Source organism: Zonotrichia albicollis, chromosome 2 (genome assembly GCF_047830755.1).
Source record: "Zonotrichia albicollis isolate bZonAlb1 chromosome 2, bZonAlb1.hap1, whole genome shotgun sequence".
NCBI classification, from domain to species: Eukaryota; Metazoa; Chordata; class Aves; order Passeriformes; family Passerellidae; genus Zonotrichia; species Zonotrichia albicollis.
In genome coordinates this window covers 1,547,224-1,565,664 of record NC_133820.1, presented here as the reverse complement: position 1 = coordinate 1,565,664, position 18,441 = coordinate 1,547,224, and the positions used below count along the sequence as shown (strand labels likewise).

The 18,441-nt window shown below is 41.4% G+C and overlaps 1 protein-coding gene across 4 annotated transcripts in view; it reads right to left on the bottom strand.

Moving 5' to 3' along the window:
* The window catches only part of FCHSD2 (FCH and double SH3 domains 2), a 116,238-nt gene that overhangs the window by 72,869 nt on the left and 24,928 nt on the right, over positions 1-18,441 (bottom strand). The window lies entirely within an intron of this gene.

Sequence of the window (18,441 nt, the reverse complement as noted above, 5' to 3'; positions counted from 1 at the left end):
CAGTCACAAGAGGCCAAGGGATCAAAGACTAACACTGAGACATGCGAAAGTCACACTTGTGAACAGTGAACAAACTTAATTCTCGTGCTGCAGCCCTGGCAGGAGTGGTGTCCTCAGCACCCTCCTCTTCTTCCTTCCCTGAGAGGCCAACTGTTTAATTAATTGTTTTACATAGGTGAAATGGACCATTAGAAAACATTAGACAACACTTAATTTATCATTTATACAAGGATGGATGTAAATCATTTCGAGGTTTGGGGTTGTTTTTTTTTTTTTTCTTCCCACACCCCTAATTAATATTCATGAGGATAATTTCACAAAGGCAGTTATAAAACTATGTCAGAGGCAGCTTGAAAATATAGTTGTGCTAACAGAGGAAGAGGAAACTCCGTCCCCCTCCCCACCCCTGCCAGGGGGGATTTAAACCCAACACAAACATTTACTGAATGATGGGCTCTTATAATATTTTAATCGAGTTATTCATTACACAAAAATAACACTGTGGAAAAGCAGATAACGTTATACAAAAGCTAAGTTCATTTGTTCTGGACAGGTGGCCAGTCTGCAACTCCGTGCCGGCATCCAAAGCCCGCCCACAATAGCACTAAAGACGATTATGCAAATGCTCCCCATTCCCCGCTATTTTCCCAGGAATGGGAGAAGGGCTCCATGTGGAAGAAGCAATTGTTTCCCAGTCATGTGGAAAACAAACCAAGAGAAAGAAGGGAGGGAATGTGAACGGAAGATAGCAACACATCCCCTGGCCGAGCGGGGAGATGCCTGCAATGATCCTGGCGGAGCGCGGCTAGCAGGGGTCAGAGCCCGAGTGCAGAGCCCAGGAAATGTATTCTTATCCCACTGGACATTTTCCTTGTGTTCCCTCAGGACAAAGCAGCTGAGAGATGCAGCTCCCCTTCAGCTGGAAGGCAGCGCTCCAGAGGGAGCGCTGGCACAAGCAGGAATTTTGGGGAAGATGGGCAGGATCTGCTGATCTGGGAGCCTGGATTCTGGCTGAGCTCTTTCTAATTCCACATCTTGGTCACAGAATAAGTAAAATACCAATGTGGAATCCAAGACAATGAATTTGCTCCACTTCAGTCCTCCAGGATTATTAATTTTAACGTACTTTACTAAAACACATAAAATTTATCCTTAAAAACTACCAGAATGTTTCTGTATTTCAAGCACAGCTCTTCAAAGCCCATGGCTTGAATCACCATTTTTTACCTCCAATGCTTTTCACCTCTCCAAAATACCAATTTTCCACCTAAGTACTCATGAAGATAACCCAGCTCTTCTTCTGCTGTCCCACTGAATCCCAGGATTCAGTAGGACACAAAAAAGACCACAGGCAAACGACTGTGATCCAAGTAACCAGCAGCCTCCAACTTCATTAATTATAAGTTAGGCATGACTAATTATAATTCTAAGGGCAGGACTTCCCTTTCCCACAGAGCACCAGGTACTAAATGGATGCAGAGCAGCATTAGTGGGTCAGAAGCTGTCACAGATGAGCAACCTGAGCCATCAGCGCTGACTTTTACACAGGCTGAGGATTCAGCTCTGCAGCTGAATTCTTTATTCTCACTATTATTGAAGAAATCTGGATCCCTGGCACTGTCCAAGGCCAGGCTGGATGGAGCCTGGGATAGAGGAAGGTGCCCATGGCAGGGGTGGAACAGGATGAGCTTCAAGGTCCTTTCCAACCCATTCCAGCCTGTGACTAATTCCAAAGGAACCAGGTTTCCACAGCTGGTATCAGGAGACTAACATGAGAAATAATCATCTGAGCCCTGCTCAAATAAAAATGAAATCAATTTTAGATCTTCACTTATTCCTCAAAAAAGGACATGTCCATCTGATTTAGAGTGGGTCTCAAAGCTGGTTGTGTAGAACTTAGAGGAGCAGTGTTAGGGATAATCCAGATTTAAAGAACAAAACCTCCTTTCAGAGGTTTTCATTCTGTTCCAGCTCTGTAACTGAAGTCAGTAAAGATAAAAATTTATATTGGAGGCAATTGCCTTGGTTTGTTAACAATTTTACAAGCACAGTGTTTCAGAACTTATTTTTTAATGCTCCTTTTTGCTTCACATCAACATCCCCTAACCCCTGAAGCAAGTTTCCAAAGCCCACATGCTTTGTTTTCCCTGTTGATGAATATTTGGCTTCACTTCCATCACCACCTCTTTTCCATTCAGATCCCAACAACTTCCCACTGAACTTCAATTCAAAATAATTTCTTGGGCAGTTTCTAACATGGTTTTAAAGTGATTTAATCAAATTCTCCTCTTATCAGTGACATTGCTGTTACTTTTCCTCATTCAACAGAATTTACAGATAAATTGTGGATAATTGCTCATGTGTTCATCACATGTACACAGCCTTCATCATGTCTCCTGCCTGGCTGGAATTCCTCCAGGATTTTTCTGACAACCCAGAATTCAGATTCTCCCTTTTTCTGCCAAGACAGAGTGCTTTGCATTTCCAGTAATTCCACTGTTCTCTCTCCCTGTTTCCTGTAGGAATCTCCTCTGGGATCAGCTCATCTATTGGCTTCTGGGCAAATATCTTTCACCCTCTGTGTTTATGCTCTCAATTATTATTTGTCTTTCAGCACTGACATCTTTGATTCCAGTGCTCCACTTCAGACTTCTCCTACCCTGCCATACAACCCAGTTTTTCTTCACACACTCTTCTGACCATTTTTACCCCATCCAGGCATTTCTGTATTTCCATTTTCAACACTAACTGTCTGGTCCATCTCTTCAATCTCTTTTTTAATTTCCCCCCTTCAATTTCTAGCACTTCCCACTCCTATTTCTTTGTCTTGGCCTGGCAACAACAAAACCTGAGCAGCCATCGCCATCATCTCATTTTTTATGCTGTTCCACAACTCTTCACCATTCACTTTTTCTTTCACCAGGGACAAAATTCCACCCTGCAGCTGCTTTGTTTTCTTTCCTGTATCTGGCTCCTTCCATCTGTGCTTACCGTAGATCTTCATCCCTGACACTTTTTTGGTTGCTCTCAGCTCTGCTGCTGCCAGCACTCGCTGGAGGTAACTCTGGGAGAGAGGAAGCCTTGGACAGCCCCAGGAACATTCCCTGATTTACTGCAAGCTCCCTCAGGATTGCCAATCCTTGTTCACTGTCAGGTGCAATTCACTGAGCCTTCAGAGGACGGGGTTTATTCACAGACTGAACTTTATACTCGGTCAGGGAAATAATCAGGAACTTCAGCATTAACTATTTTAGCAGGGCTAACATAATATACGTATTTCCTATTTTAATTAAAACATGCCTGCAGGGCATGCCATTGATTTCGGGATATGAGAACACCACTACCAGCTTAATATATGATGGTACATAATTGGATTTCACTAAAAGTTCTGCTCCTTCATTTACTCAATTTTAGAAACTAATTATTACTGGGCTTCTGTTGCAGGTATTCACAACATTGATGGAAGGACAAAAAGCATTTAGGATATAAGTAGGAGGACAGAGACAATACTGACAATAAAAGAGACACAAATCCAGCCTGCTTTAGTAGAGTCATCTCTCCATGACATTTTCCTGTCCAAAATTCCCATAACCATGACCAGAAACCTCACCACCAAGATGCCACAATGCTGCTTTCACATTCCCTCTCAGGACTGGGTTTCTCAGCATCCCACAGGTACATCACTGGGTGTACACCCTGAAATTGTGGCTGCCCCATCCCTGGAATTGTTCCCAAAAATTAATAGGCACTTCAAAGAATAAGACAAGGAAGCAGTAATAAAAAATTATATCAAATTATCTTTCAAAAGTCAGTTCCGAACTTCAAATTTACATCATTATTACACCTAAAAAAACCCACATTTTTTCCTTCTCTCACACAGAATAGTATGATTCATTTAGCATATAATTAACACACGTTTGTCAGCTCCTTGTTTCACTATAGGCCTCCAGCCCAATATTTTCTGTACAGCTACACAGATAGAGGCACCATTCATTATTCAAAGGTTTTCTTGCTGCAAACCAAAGATGTTCTGGTAAATAACAGTTTTGGACTCATTACAAGCTGAGCCATGTTTGAGTTTCCAATCATCACAGGTAATTCAGTTATTCATTCTTAAAATATTTTTGCTCTTGCATATTATTCAGAGTTCTACAGAGAAAAACCTTCACTACAAGTCATAGGGAGAAGAGGAAAAAGAAATTCATTGTAAATTATCAGCTGCTCCTGGGAGACAGAGACACTGCCGAGTGCCAAGTCAAATTAATCCCAGACACAAAGATGTGAATAAAGCTTTAAAACTGAGATCAAGCAGGGAAATTAAATAGATCACTCAGAAAAAAATAAAACTAACTTCATTTGGTACTGCATTTTACACACTGGCCAATGTGTGCTTAAAATTCCATGGTTTTGCAAAGGAAAATGCTCTTCACAGGAATGCCTGGAGCCAAAAAGAAGCCCGTGCTGACACCGAGCCTGCAGAGTGCAGATGGGCTCTCTCAAGCCCTGTTTTAAGGAAACACATCAAGAGCAAATTTCTGCTAAGGAAAACCAATGAAATCTGGTTTAAAAAGATCTGAAACAGAATCGGGACCAAAGTGAACTGCATTCATATTTAAATCAGCATTGGTGGATAATAGATTTTTAAAAACAACTTTTATTTAGCCCAGGGCAAGCTTCAAATTTGCAGTCTGGGCTCATCTCTCCACACCAACCTTTTTAAAATCCTGATTTTCTTTAAATAAACACTGTGTTTCTGAACACAACACATCAATGCTGTGGGATGTGCCTTACTAACTTCCACAGGGCTGGGTCATTAGCAAACATTTATATATTGTTGCAAATTTACATAGCGCTGTACAAACACAGCAGGAAACATTCCCTACCTGGAAGCACTTAGAACACAAATAAACCCCACAATAACCAGGGTAAATCAGAGATTGGTGAGACCTGGCAGCTGCAGAAATCAGGGGCACAGGAAAATATCACTGAGGGCAAAATGGGCAAGAGATTGAGAGAAGTGAACTAAAACCTCGTGGAAAGTTAATACACAAGGGCTTGGTACTTTACAGCTTCACAAACAAGTGAGTTTAAGTGTAAAAAGTTAAACAGAAAAATGCTCTGTATCAAGTATTTCTGTAAATATTGGAAAATTTCAGTTTGAGTCATCTCATTGCTACAAAAGGGATTTTAGGACTTTGACAATTGAGAAAGACATTCTGGCACTAATATAGAGGCAAAAATGAATCAAAACATAAATGAAACATTAAAAAAATATCACTGAGAAAGATGACATCTCCCTCTTTTCCAAATGAGAATCTAATTTGTTTGGGAAAGGAAGCCAGAAAAGCAGATTTAGAAGTTAAAAACAAATATAGTGTTGGTTAAAGGCAGAGATGATGTACCTGAAATCACAACACTGAACACAGCAAAACAGGATTTACTGAACCCATCAACATGAGATATTCATTATGTGGGCAAAAAAAGGCAGGGATGACCAAAAACTGAATCACTTATGGCAAAGCTCTCTGAAAAAATCAGGAATCGTAGAAACTAAAAGCACATTGGCAGAACCCCATGAATGATTTAATGAGCCCACATGCAAGCAGGGATAATTATAAAATAATGTGGCATCAAGTGGAATTGATGTAAATGCGGGGCAATTCATGGCACCGAATTGCTTCTCACCTTTAAACAACAACAGCCTAAAACCACACAGGGCTTGGGTTTGCATCCCATTCTCCTGCTGCCTCAGAAATGCGATCACACCTCATCCCGAGCTTACAAAAACCACTCGCACAAGGTCACCTTGGCCCAGGAGCTGCTCGGTGGGTTTTTATTTTTGTTGCTGCTCGGTAGTGGATGTGCACATCCAAGCAAACACATCTCCAGACACTCTGAAAGGCAGCAGCGGCAGCTCCTCATTTTGTTTGTCATTCCCCACTCCCACGACAGGGAAATTTCTGGGCACCTTGCCAAATTATATTTAATTAAAAGCTCCTCTGCTTTTGATTCTTTAGTAACTTGGTTACCAGCTCCATCGACCACTTCAGCAGGGAAAGGAATTTAATATAAAAGTGGTTTTCTCTGGTGTTTACAGAACTGGTGACAGTGTAATTTGGAGTGGGGAGACAGCTGGCAGTGCAGCTAGAGAGGGAAAACACTGAAAAAGTTGAGACAGAAAAAGCCCAAATCAATGGAGCACTCTGATGCTGTACAATTGCTATTTATTTTCGTTTCTCAGCTGGCAAACCAAAGTGCTTTCTTCAGCAGAGAGGAAGCTCTCCCTGAGTCATTATTTAGTATTAATTTAGCATTAACACCTCAATAACCCATCAATTCCTGGGGTGAAGTCCTATTTCAAAAAGAAGATATAGAAGTTAAAAGGACATCTCCTGCACTCAGAAGAGGGCTGATTAAACACATCCTCATCAGATACACACCAGTGCAAAGTACAAACGTTTCTGGGATAATAAAGGCTGGCTAAAGAGTTTACCAGTTCTTTTTATTTCAAGGCTGGGTTGGCCCTTTTTTAAATGGTGGAAAAACATCTCTGATCTTACTTATCAGGAGCCTCTGGCCATGGATTTAAACACCTGACATTTCAAAAATGATGTGTGGCCTCCCTGATAACCTGGGCGGAATGGGATTTACATCCCACAAACCACCTGCCAAGTGACTCAGCGCAGCAGCCAAACGAGTTCCTGAGGATTCTCCCCTGAAATTGGTGAGGAAAAGTGAATTTCAGCGTCACGAATCTGAGCAGAGTAAGGAGAATCAATACAGGTGATGCCTCTAGAAGAGCTGCACTGTGCTTTCAGGAAAATAAAACCACACAGAATGATGGAATAAGCTCGGACATACACTCACTCAGATGTCCTATTATTTCTGCTGGAAAATGCTATTTAAATGTGAGGAACACTTAAAGCTTTAGATACTGTGAGACACAAAACCAAACTCAACATAAACCACCCCGAAGCTGTGAATGCATCGGAGCAGCAGAATTCCCAGAGGCTGATCCATCGGCAGCCAGCCCCATCCCTGCTCCCAGCAAGGCCAAATTCCAGCAGTGCTTCCTCAGCACGTCCTAATCCTGCCATGAATCAGCAAACATTCCATCAGCAAACATTCCCCGCTCCTGAACCTGCAGCGACTGCAGGAATCATCAGGGACAGACTCTGCCAAACACGGCATCACAGAGCGCCTCAAAGAGTAAATCTGTTTATTCCTGTTACAGACAACGCTGGCAGCATCGGAGCCGGTGGAATTTTACAACTTAGAGAGGAAAATATCACTGCGGAGTGAAAAGGATTTTTTGTGGAGCAGAGAGTATTTTATTTTTAACGATAGGACTCAAATTTAGAGACATTCAATGTCTGCATTTGGAAGCTGAGCCTCACTTCAGCTCTGTGGCTTCCCGAGAAGAACACACGTTTTAGGAACTGAAATTATTTCCCACAAGGTTGTTCGCAGCATTTCTCCTTCACAAGTTCTTTGCCTCATTTCTTTGTGCCTGACACGCATAGGGGAAAAACCCAAACAAAACCAGAAGATAAGCCATATGAACTTGCAAAATATGTAATGTGAGGGTGGGTTTTTTTAGGATTCAGGAGCTCAATTTACTAACACACAGCAAAACCCCCTTTTCTTATGGATTTTTCCCCAGAAAGAAGTTTTAACCAACTAAGAAGTACAAGCATGAAGGTCACCATGAAGTTGGTGACAAGACTCACTGCTAAAAATATAAAACTCTACCCACCCACCCCAACCCCACAATTTTTACCATTTATTGGTGTGCAATTATTGCTAGAGCAGAAATCAATTTTGAAGTACGAAATTAAAATTTTTTCATCTTGCGTCATAGAATATTGGATGTTTGGAGTCACAAGGATCACCAAATTCTTTGTTATTTGGCAGAAAAGAAGATCTATTTCTACCACGTATATTCAATATTCTGTATGTTTTTTGTTCTTTTTCTATGGAACAAGGAGAGAACTCTTTGCAGGGAAAAGAAAAAGTGACAGGATGCAATTTTAGCAACATCTCGGTATTTCTCCAAGGTATTTCTAAGAATTCTTGGTGGAACCCCCAACCAAAACCCTTCTGCAGGAGACTTCCCAGAAGCTGCCTGCACCTTGGATCACATTTCCAGATTTTGTTATGTGAGGGATTTTGCTACCTGAAGGTTTAACACACAAGAATAATAAAAAAGAATAGAAGAATAATCAAAACCAAACATTATGATGTATTCCAGCTGTTTATGACTCTCCACGACCCCTTTATTATATTTAAGAGCTTATATTATTATTCTTATATAAAAATAAACAATTTTAGCATCATTACACCTGGTAATAGCTGTATAATGGAAAACTCTTTTTTAAAAGGTAGGCAGTGTATTATCTATCTGCATTATTCACTTTTATGAACACAGAAAAAATAATCCTGCTTACAAATTGCACTCCCAACCACATTTACTGGAGGGCACTCATAGAGATGTTTTGCTCTCTCTACCTTAGGTGAACATAAATTATCAGACAAAAATTTCTCTAAACAAAACCAGAAAACCAACATGAGACAGAAAATACCTCTAAAGATGCTGCTATAAATACAAGAAAACCCCATGTGATAGGAAAAATGCAAATTTTTGGCCAGCCTATTTGGATAGACAAAGAGCAAACAGATCTATCTGGCATCCTAAAGAGAAATAAATCCAGGAAACCCAGGAGCTCACAAATTTCACATCTCAAAAAATGTAACCAGCCCTCGGTATTATTTTTAAAAAAAATTACCTCTTTATGGCTTGTGAAGGTAAAAAAAAGCTCTGAGCCATATTTGGACACAAGCAGAGCTAAGAAAACCAGTGCTGAGATGGTTTTTTCATAAATCTGTAGGCTTCCTCCTACTCAATTAGTTTCTGTTTGCAACCAGTATGAAATATGCTGTTATTTTTGTTGAAAATACGACAAACAACCCTTTAAACTGCAAAAGGCAGTGAAGAATATATTGCTACAGAAATAAGCAGCAGGCAGGATATCTGCCTAGCAGAAAACACGGAGTAATATTGAAAATTAAACAAGGGATAGCAGGAGTAACTCTGTGCCATCATCAACACAATTCTGCTGACTGAAAAGAACGCTTTACATATATATATGTAAAGATATAAAAAATATATAAATTAAAATGTAAATCTATGTTAAGGTTCTGTTCCTGCACTATACCTACACTGGACTTTCCCCTCGTGAGTGTTTACTGATGTTAATGTCATTAACTTCCCCATTAAATTTTAAAATGTTTTCTCAATAGAACAGAAATTAATTGATTTTTAAATCTATGGAAATCTCAAAATCTACAACTTGTTGCACTGGCTTATTTTCCATGGAAAAAAACCAGAAAACTGATTAATAAGTAACTTAATGAGTAACAACCAAGCCCTACTAAAATAAAATAGCACCAATCCAAATGGAGCCCATCATCTATATGGGACGCCAGCCACCTACAGTTTTCCAGAATCCAGCTGGACAAGCATTTTTCCTTATCTAAAGCACCAAGATGTTCAAATATTGCTATTTATTCCTTCTAACATGATGTGGAAGGGAATGACCCAGCTGAGCTGCACTGCAGGCCACACACACCACGAAACACAACAAGAAATGTTTGAGGCAGCAGTTTGGAGAACTCTCAGAAATAATTCCCTAGGATCCAAAAGTTGATGGCTTTCCTTTCTCCCTCCTCGTTTTTGGGAGTGCAAGCTGGCTAAAGACCTTTTTCTGTATAAAACTGAACAAGTCACCCACTGTGGATGCAGGGTCTGACACTGAATAATCATTTAGGGGAGATTTGACTTAAACATTCTCTGTTGGTTTGGTTTTTTGGGGTTTTTTTTGAGCTGTCAACACATCCTGGTTTGTCCAGGTCTGAACTAAGGCTGGAAAGAGGAAGAAGGGAGTATAGTTTTTAAAAATAGTTAAGAACACATCTACTTTACCCTTTAAATAACCCCCCAAGATAAACAGCTTCAGTAGCCAAGCAGCTCTGCCCAGTTTTCCTTACATCCATCTAATGAACTCCTGAGGGTCCAACACGAAATCTGGATCCCTGGGGTTGGGGATTGCTGTGGGATGGAAAGGATGACAGGCTGCTCCTGCAAACCCATGTTCAATCCTTTTTACAATGTGAACACAACTTTAGGTGTTTAATTATTGAACAGCAAATAAAATGAGCTCTTCTCCCTTTTTTTTAAAATTTATTTAACCAGTGGAGACCTTTTCCACAGTAAAATTAAGGCTTGAGACACAGAAAAGGAAGAATAACTTTTCAGAAATGTCACTACTTGAAATAAAGTCACACATAGCCCAAAACCACTTTAGTTACTGTGCAGGAGGTGCAATCAAACAGTTTTTCAAAGTCCCAGAGAAATAAGGAACACCATCTCCTATGAATTACCTCTGTGTGCCAAACATTTGACAATCACCTGAACCAGCTGAATTGGAGAAAATTTAATCAGCTGAATTAACCAACTGAACTCTACCAAGAATGACATTCCCCATACTTCAATTTCTACATGGGTTATTTTTTAATCTATAAATTTTCTTCTCATTTTTCTTATTATAATAATAATAATTTTCTTTTTAATTACATTCTCCTGAGGAACATTTTCAGGCAAACCAGTGATTTCTGCTTTACCCTAATTTATGTTTTTTTGATTGTAACAGAGAAGGTGCTCATTATTGGGTAAAGAGGGAGAGTTATGTTGGACACAAAGGATTTTTTTTTTCAATTGATGGCTCCAGAACAAATGCAGGGCTAACAGAGAAGGTGCAAAAATGCAAATAAAAGCATAAGAAAGTTGAGAGAAAAACAGCTTTTGAGTTATTTATGGCCCACTAGAAAACACAAGGGATCATGTTCATGCACCAAATATTTGCCTTCTAAGCTCGAAGCTTTAGGGATTTAAAAATCCCCAAACAAACACCCCCGAACCCACATCCAGAGCATTCCTGGGTGTGGTGACTGCTTGTAGATCCCTGCAGAGCCCTGTCCTGCAAACCAGGATGCATCTCCTGAGGAACCGATAGCAACCAAACGCTGGGAGGAGAGCACGGCACCACCATTACCAGGGGACTGGGAAATGGAGCAGGGAAAAAGGCCAAAAGGGTGGCTCAGGCAAGGCCTGGGCTCTCTCTGAGAACAATGACACGTTTTTAATGAGGGATGCAGTTTGGGAACCAAGGTGCTTCAAGATTTTCCAAGTTTCAGAGCGATAGGGGCCTCACCAAACTACAGTTTGGGTAAGGAGGTTGGAATAGGAATGTCCTCTATCCAAAGAACTCTGAGATGTGTATGAGCTGTGCAGAGGTAGGAAATGAAAGAGAATTGAATTCCCAGGACAAGATAAAAGTAAAGAGGTGGAAAAGGAGCCCAAAGAAAGGTGGAGCAGCCTTGGCTGGCACGGACTCATGACTCAGCGCTGCTGCTGCTTCGGAGGCCCAAAGTTTCCACTGTGCATATTTTGAAAGCCCTGGGTTGCGACTTGCCTGCCCTCTGAAATCCCAGGAAAAAGAAAAGCAGCCGCTGGGAAGGGAGACTGAAGGGCTGGATGTGTTAGGAAAGAACTGAAACACTGAGGAAGCTTGAGAAAAACCGAGGCAGCAGAGGAAAAAGAGAAGGAACTCATGGATAACCCCACAGGCCGCAGGATCCACTGCCTGCCTCACTGCTGGGGCTGAGAGGCCAAGCAAAGAGCAGCTCTGAAGAATGAAGTTTTTCATCTGCAAGCAGAACCACTTACAAGGATCCAAATTCCAGGCCCTGGATGCTTCTGAGCGCAGTAATCGGAAAGAAAAATAACAGCTAAAAGCAGGCTCAGAGAAACTTGCTTGCATCAGTTCAGCAAAAAATGGGGTTTCTTTATGAAGGGCTTTCTTTGTAGGAATAGAGTAATTCTAAGCTTAGCAGCCCCTTTATAAGGAACTAGATGTTTTCACTGAAAATAGAAGCTGACAGTCCTCCTCTGTTCTTAGAGAAATATTATTTTAACCTAAAGAATTCCATAAAAACTGTAGCAGATAGCTTAGCATTTTTAAAAGGCTGCCTTTTAAAATTCTCTTTAAATGCTACAGCGTAGGGCATTTTCATTTTCCTTCTAACAGAACGACCAGTGAGACAGGACCAAAATCAGATATCCCACTAAGTTCTGACATGTGTTTTTTGGAGACAGAAAAGTACACGAACAACTGAATGCAAAATCTACATAAAAAGCGAAGGTCAACGATAATATTGTTTGGAATGTCACTCATAGACCCACAGCCTTTGTTCCAGGCAAACTATATTATATTAAATGTTAAATGGACATTTAATATAGAGAATTCTAAAGAGCTTCTTGTTTGGGGGAAAAAAGGGAAACGTGCACTAAGAGGTTGAACTGTGACAAGTGCAGAATAGTATCAATAATCCCATTATAACATCTGATTTGTCAAACTTGTCTCTACAAGTTATTCTAAAATTCACAATAGTGTTCCTAACCATTTATGAAATGGAGCAGCTCAGTCTTTGTGGCCTTCACGGCCACTGATTCTCCATGGTTTTTTGGGAAGAATGGCCTGAATAGCCACGGGGTCCTACACTTCATTTTCCTGCCCTGCTTATGGATATCCCAGTGCTTTCAATGGAGAACATAATCCAAAGGTGGTACCAGGCAGGTGTTTTCTTTCTGGAAGCAGCAAGTTCTGCTGATGTATTGTGCACCACCATGGCTGAAAGGACCAAACCAGGCCATCAATATGCATGATCTCCACGCCACGCTGGGACTGGTCAGTGTGGGCACTTGGGATCCTCTCCCGGAAAATGGAAAGTTAGCAGTGCTAAGATTTAAAACAAACTATCAAAACAGTCCAGGTTCCAGGTGTATCTGAATTCACAGGCTTTCCACACCATACATGAGATTTTTCAAGGATATGGCAAGAACAAAAACTTAAAGTGCTCATAAGCCAGGTTGAAACACAGGTCTTACTCTGAGTTTTTTTACCTAATGAATCCAAAGCTCGTTTAGAAAACACCAGTGATTATCCAAAAGAAATATCCTAAATTAAGTCACAGAATCCCAGAATGGCTTGGGTTGGAAGGGAACCCTGAAGATCATTCAGTGCCATGGCCAGGGACACCTTCCACTATCTCAGGTTGATCCAAGCCCCAGTGTCCAATCCAGCCTGGCCTTGGGCACTGCCAGGGATGCAGGGGCAGCCACAGCTGCTCTGGGCACCTGTGCCAGGGCCTGCCCACCCAAACAGAGAACAATTCATGGGTATCAACCAAAGACATCATTTCCAAGCGAGCATCAGCCCCTTCTGAAGGCTCCCCACGCTCCCTGGTTTGCAGGGTCCATGAAGAGCAGGAGGATGCCCATGGAAAGCAGCACCATTGGTTTACAAACAAACCTGCCTGACGTGGTTGTCTGTGACAGACGGCATCAACCACAGCAAGATTCCAAAGGAAGGAAAAAGAGGAGCCTCAGAGCCCTAAGGATCCATAAGGAATCATCACTCAGTAGGCCTGAATGGCTCTGGCATTTTTGCTATTGGATCCAGAGGTTTCTTGGATACAGCTTTTCCCACTCCCCCAAGCAGACGTGCCAACCAAGCTTCAGGCAGCAACATCCAACATAAAGTCACACACAACGATTCCCTGAGTCTGCTGCCTTCTATAGAAATTCCTACAGCAGGAAAGGCGGAATATTCAAGGCAGACCTTGGGTTGTAGGATTTCAGTAGCTGTTTTCTCTGCACAGGCAAGAAATGAACTCTGCTAAGAGAAACAACTGCCACGTTCACACAGCCACCACTGGGAAAAAACAGAACTTTATGGATAAAAACCAGCACAAAGTCTCCTCCAGGAAGAACATTTCCCAGCACTGGTGGACAGAACCATGGTTTTCATATGCAATTAAACCAACACTGCTAAAATGGTTTGCAATACTACCAATAAAGTAGGAAGAAGGCACCTCAAAGCCCTGCCACACTTCTGAGTGGTGCACATGGAGCACCTCAGGTCTCCAAGGTCACTCCTTACAGGCTGGGTTTGTTTGGTTGGTTTGGGAATATTTTGCCTGTCTTTTGAAACAGACAGACACAAACCAACGCTTGCAGACACTCAGTGAGCTCATTCCTGGAAAAAGATTTCACTCTGAGTTTTTCCTACTATTTCCTACAGAAAGTTTGAAAATACAATAAATACACAGATGGGTTTCAAAGCAATATGTTGTCTTTCAAATTAATTGCTATCAAATATATCCAGATAGAGCAGCCATTCAGCTCAGGATACCCAGGATGCATATTTCAACATAATCCACTCATGTAGTACAAGTGAAAGTTTCCCTGCAGAGAAATCACAGAATGACAGCTAAATTCCTTCCAAAGATAAGCCTGAGATAAAAGAAAAACCAACCTAGTTTCTGCATGTGGGCTAATTACAAACTAAACTCTCATCACAGGATCTGGAAGATTCCAATTCCCTAAAAGATGAAGTGTCCTTAGTCTTAAAAACACATCTTCCATACACACACAAAACCTGATTTCCCACTTTTTTTTTTTTTTAATTACTGCTTGACTACAAAAGCCATCAATTTCACCATAAAATAAAATCAAGACAAAATGTCTCAAGCAATACAGAAATACTCTAGAGGGAGGTTTAGCACTGCAGCAACTCTAAAACCATCCTCGCAGGAAGAAACAAGTAACTTAAGTTCATCTGTTAACAAAACAGCTCCTGAGCAGTCAACCCACGGTGGCTGCTCCTTGTTTGTCCCCAAGGCGGGGACCCACCCTTAAAATCCACAATCTCTTCCTGCTCTCCCACAGCAGCCTCCCGCATCCTTTGGGATGAACAACTGCAGCCCAGGCTGCAGGCAGTGATCTCATGGAAAGCTGCTCGCTGCCTTTGCAGGGCAGGTACCTCCAGTTATTTTTTCCTGCCGCTCCAGGGGTTCCGTGGCTCAGAGGAAAGAATTGGCTTCTCCCTGGGATTTTTGTTTTGTACTCCAAGCCTGTGTAAGGCTGTGTTTGCCAGGCTGCAGCTGTTTTGCCCGGTGGGATGTAGGAATGAACCCAGGTGACTGGGGTTCTGTGCTGGCAGGGTTCTATTTAGAGCTCCCCAGCACCATTCCCAAATATCCCAGCTGTTCTGAGCAGTGTCTGCCATCCTCCTGCTCCCACAGCCACCACTGAAACACTCCAATAAACCAGAGTATTTTCAAAAGGGTTTAGTATCCATTCTATCAGAGAATTGTGGTACTTTGGCTAAAATTCACTCACTTTCTCTCATGCCTTACGAGGGAAATACCATCACCTTGCCAGTCTTCACACGATAAATTTAATTTTCACAAAGTGTTGGAATACATGATAAAGAACAGCAAAGGAAAAAAACAAGCCATGGCAGAAGTTACTAAGACATGGTGGCAATGTCTGATTTTAAACCTTTACTATTTTAATCCTCTGAAAAATTGTTCAAAATTTTGGACAACTTGGCACCTTGTTAGAACATGGTAAAAACAATGGTCAGCTCCTCTTTTGCTTTTAAACAATGGAAAACCAGTACATTCTAGCAAATACATAAATAAATTACATATAAAATACATATATAAAGATATAAAATAAATCATGCTATGTATCTGCTTTATATATTATGTATACACATGCACACATTATACTGACAAAAAGTGCCATAGCAATATTTTAATTTTTTAGGAAATATTAATGCATGTACTCTGAAATGAGTGTGTTTTCTAGGTCTGGTGAGACACAGGGTGAGGGAAATGGGTAAGGGTGACCACGGTGTCTGCTTACATCCACCCCTCCACCTTTCCTGCTCCTCTCACTGCACCTCCAGCTCTTTTCCCTCTCACATCCATTTCATCTTATTTAATGCTCCCCTCCTGACCACTGCCATGGATATGAGCAGCTGCCAACAGGACTCTGTGGCTGCAAACTACATTAAATTCTCTTTTCTCCACATCTGAACGTGTTTTAAATGCATGAAGTTTCTCAGTGCCACAGCAATCAACACCGAGTGCCCTGTCCCCTCCTGATTGACAGATAAGCTGGTTTTACTGAGCACCCACAGCTCTTCATTGTTAATTTAACCTCTGAAAAACACAGAGAGGAGACAAAAATCCTAACAATTCCTGCCTCTTTAAAAAAGAAAAACTGAACAGACGCTTCTACTTGTGCCTCCCTTGAAATGTAGCTCAGGGAATGGGCTCTCCCACCTTTTTTGTAGAACATCAGTGCCTTGGGTTGAGGTACTACAATTAGAAACTCATTAGCATGCAGGGAAACTCAACCTCCTTGAGGTTACTTGCAAATTCCGAGGGGCCAGGCCACGCTGATTGCCTGGAGTCACGTTTTACCCTGAAACAATGATAATGAAACATCAAGCAAAACCAAAACATGACAAGGAAGGTCATCCGTGTGTTCCCAGACTGTGAGAGACTGGTCTCTTCAGTTAAAAGTGTGAAATAATAGTAACTGCAGCAGAAATGTATTTATAATCTCTAGAAAAAAACCCAAAAAACCAATATTTTACCTATTTAACATGCTGGGTACAACGGTTTTTTGGAGGGAGCAGCAAAAGCACACATTCAGTAAACTGTTTTTTCACCGTAAGAGTATTCTCGGGCACTGATTTCAGGTAGCTTATTAATCATGGAGAATAGCTAATAACAACAATATAAAATTGCAATTTAAATGCTATTAGCAGGCACACTGTTAGTGGGAAATGAGAACCTTTCTGAGCTCTCATTTCTGAATATTAAGGTAACCCTCCAAGCATATATTAAATAATACAGGACCAAAAATACAAGTGGAAGAGCTGAGTGCAGAATCCCAACTGATCACTAGAAAACTGCAGAATTGCTGATACACTGGATCCTTCTCCCATTTTTACCACAACACAGCCTAGAAAAGCCAGGTAAGAACCCACTGGAGATGGGCAATAAGCAAAAAACAGCTCCAAAAACCTTCAAAAGCAACAGGTGAAAACACAACGCAAAAAACCCCTGGACAAAATAAGAGCAGGGAAATTTAAATCCAGGCCCTGTAATTCATCACATACATTTGCACCACTTACCATGTAATTAGGGGCAAGTTATAAACACTGGGCTGGGGTGTTTCACTTGCCTTTGGACAGGTTCTCCTGCTCCCAACAAAAGCACTCTGTGTTTAGAAACTTGGCACCCAAGTGCAGGGCACCAACCTACAATTTTTTTTAAACCAACAAAGCCTTCAGTTCTGGGAAACTGATTTTCATTGGCCACCCTTTCCACTGCTTCTCACTTGCCAAAAAAAAGTCAGATGTCAGAATATTCCAAATTCCCTAAGGTGACAAGAGGCATTTGGAGAGAATCTGTGAAAAGGTTTAGAAATCTGGCTTCATAAACGACTGAGCATTTCCAGCTCCCTTTAGAACTGGTTTAAAAGGAATATCCCACTGCTGATGAATGCAACTTCCCATTTATTTGGAGCACAACTTCTCTCCCCAAAAGGCTTTATGTGCAATTTTACTACCACCTCCAAAACAGAAATCCTTTTAGAAGAAGCATCCAACATTGTTTTGGAGCTGTGCACTTATCAGCAATCCAAGGAAGCGATCCCACAAGACTTCATTCACAGGAGCAGCTATTCAGTGACTCTCAAATGCTGCAGCTGCATTGCTGCAGAGCTGGGGGGGTTCAATCCAAGGAGCTGAAAGCCTCAGTTGTTAGGTTGGAGCTTTCTGAAGCGCAGTGTAATTATTTTTCCAACTTATCAGGACTATTCCCCAAATGCAGTGACTGTTGTGTCTCTGCATATAAAAGACATTCCCAGTGTCTAATGGATAAATGTGTTAAGAACTGGTGTTGCGTTTTTTTACATCGTTTAAAAAATATCACTCAAGAACACATTTTAAACCTCAGTTTCAGGAGGCACCATCACTGAAAAAATTCAGGTATTTAATCAAATTTAATACAACTGCCAATGGAATTGATACTTGCCAAGGTAAACTCGTATAGAGGAAGAATGGGAGCACCAATAACTTATGGCAATAATGTCAGTGAGGGGGCTTAATTCAGCACAAATTCCACGAGGTGTAGGAAGGGTTTTAGGCTGAGAAGACGTGCAGAAAACCCAGCACTAAAACCCACCCATCACAGGCACAGGAATCACCTTTTCCCCACTGACAGCGGAGCCTGGCCCCAGAACCAGCCTGCCCTGTGTGTTTTGGGGGTGAGGCAGCACTGGGGACTGGAAGGATGTTGAACAGCACATCCTACAAACCGCACTTGGAAGCAGCCTGCTGACAGCTTGTGTTCTCACATTCCACCTCAGGCCCATCTCCAGTTGGATTTATGGCACACTGAGCCCCACCAGCTCACTCCCTTGGATTTCATTCTACCTTTAATCTATTTTAAAATAAA